Source organism: Echinops telfairi, unplaced genomic scaffold (genome assembly GCF_000313985.2).
Source record: "Echinops telfairi isolate 266 unplaced genomic scaffold, ASM31398v2 ScPeMD7_7412;HRSCAF=8450, whole genome shotgun sequence".
Classification (NCBI taxonomy): domain Eukaryota; kingdom Metazoa; phylum Chordata; class Mammalia; order Afrosoricida; family Tenrecidae; genus Echinops; species Echinops telfairi.
In genome coordinates, this window is record NW_022111312.1 from 9,892,691 (window position 1) to 9,894,753 (window position 2,063).

At 59.0% G+C, this 2,063-nt stretch overlaps 1 long non-coding RNA gene across 1 annotated transcript; it reads left to right on the forward strand.

Annotated features, from left to right (window-relative positions):
• Positions 1-22: 22 nt before the first annotated feature.
• On the forward strand, positions 23-1,566 carry LOC123522461. Its single transcript, XR_006680731.1, has 2 exons — positions 23-93; positions 619-1,566. It is a non-coding gene; the product is annotated as an uncharacterized LOC123522461 (long non-coding RNA).
• Positions 1,567-2,063: the final 497 nt, after the last annotated feature.

Consider the following 2,063-nt stretch of genomic DNA (forward strand, 5'->3'; position numbering starts at 1 on the left):
GGCCGGGGCACGGCCGCACCCCCAATCCCAGCGCTGGGGGCCCGGGCTGCGGGAACGCCCTCCCGGAACGAAGCGCTTCCCGGTGCCTTCAAGGTAGCTGGGTTCCGGATCGGGGACCCCCCTCCTCCCATGCTCCCTCGTAGTCCCACTGTCCAGAATATTTAAGAGATCTCCCCCCGAAAAACTCCCGGGGTTGGGGGGATAGTCCCAGTACCCCAAATCCCCTCCCTCACGTTCCCAACTAGTGAGAATCCCTCCACTCCCCCAATCCTGAGTGAGAAGCTGACCCAGTCCCCCCCGGAGTCCCAAATGACCCCAACCTTTTTTTAGGGTTCCTCCTCAGCCGCCCTCAATCCATTCCCAAGGTCCCGTGCCCACGTGGGACCCTCTCTCGGCGCTTGCGTCTTGAGTAGGGGGTCTCTATCAGCACCCTGGTAGACACCAGCTCTGTGTCCCCATCGCCTACCAGAGCGAGAACCCCCTCTCAGCGATCTCCCCAAATCCCTTTGGCCCACAGTGGTGGCCATCTGCCCTCACCAAGTGGTCTGTTGAGCCCGATCCTCGGGGCCCACTTTATCGCCACCCTGTCTCCCTCCTCTTTTCTCGCACCTTGACTAGGTTGAGGGGTCTTGACAGGCCCACTCAAGAGTCTAGACTGAATTCAGGAAGTCCGGTTCCAGATGCTCACCGCCCCCTCCCCACGCGTCTTCGGAGTCTCGAGTTTCCAGTTCAGGAGTCCGGTGTTTCCACGGAGGACCATCCCCTCGAAAGACGACCCCCGTTTGCCAAGCCTCACCCCATCTGCTGGAAGACCCTACATCGCCTCTCCACTGCACCCGGAGTTCCCTCTCTGGCTCCCGGTCTCAGTTTGACTACCCCGCGCAGAGACACACGCCTTCTCTTCCTTCCCCCGCACCCCGAACCCCCATCCTCTGGGTCTGAGATTCCCCCCGGCACTTTCACTCAAGGCCTCTGGGTGCCATCTTCCCCACCCAGAAAACGCCTTCTCTCTAGCCTGGGAGCCCGGGGAAAGTTCACTGGGTGACCTCCGGAGCCAGGGGCCACTCTCCTCGCTGTCTCCAAGCCCTAAGCCCCCTTACAGCCTTGGCTGACGCCAGCCAGAAAGAGTCAAAGTCAGCCAGCCTGGAGGCTATGGTAGCCAATGCCCCCCTCCCCCACCCCCTTCCCATCCCCATCCCGATCTTTATCTCGCCTAGCGGTCTCAGCGCCGCTAGCCCCTCCCTCCTGACCCACATCTTTCCCCACCTCCCTCCTTAAATGCACCTGGAGTAACCCAACGACAGCCCGGGATGACAAGCGCCTGGCTGCTCACCTTGACAAGTGTCCTCTATTCACTACCATTTATTCATTCATGAGAGCAGGAACGTATAACCCGGACCCCTAGAACGGTACCCATCCCCCTGCCTCTTAGAACAAACACCCCCCCACTACGGAGCCTCTAAGAACCTGAGAGACACACGTTAATGGTTTCCTTGGGGACCTTCTGGGAACACTCAGCAGGTAGATCCTGCCACCCTGTGCGAATAACACTAGCAACAAACTTGCTTTTTCCTGTCCTTTCATCCTCCTACTCGGCTCCCTAGTTTCCCAGCATCCCTTGGAAGCGGGGGTGGAGGGCAGCCCCCCCCTCCCCGGCAGGGCACGTCCCACTGTCTGTACACAAATGCTAACGTGGGGTGTGCCTTGCTAGAGACAGGGTGTGGATCAGCCAGCAGGCAGCACCTCCAGTGTTAGAGATCTGAGGATTCCTGGGTTTCAGCTTCCGGTTCCTGGCGTGTAAAATGGGGCCAAGGGGAGGAGCCCTGGGTGTGCAGGAGGATGGATGGGCTTGTGTGGTGTTGCTCTTGGGCAGAAGGCTTGGAGGGCAGGAAATGGGTACGGGGTCATTTGTCCAGAGCCAGGCAAGCCTGTGAGCCGTCTAAGACAGGATCTTTCTCTGAGTGTCCACAGTCAGCATCTCAGAGGGCAAATGTATCTATTTATTGTCAATACCTGGTTTGGAGCACAGTAGCCAGGTGTAGGGTGGACTTAGTAAAATCCCT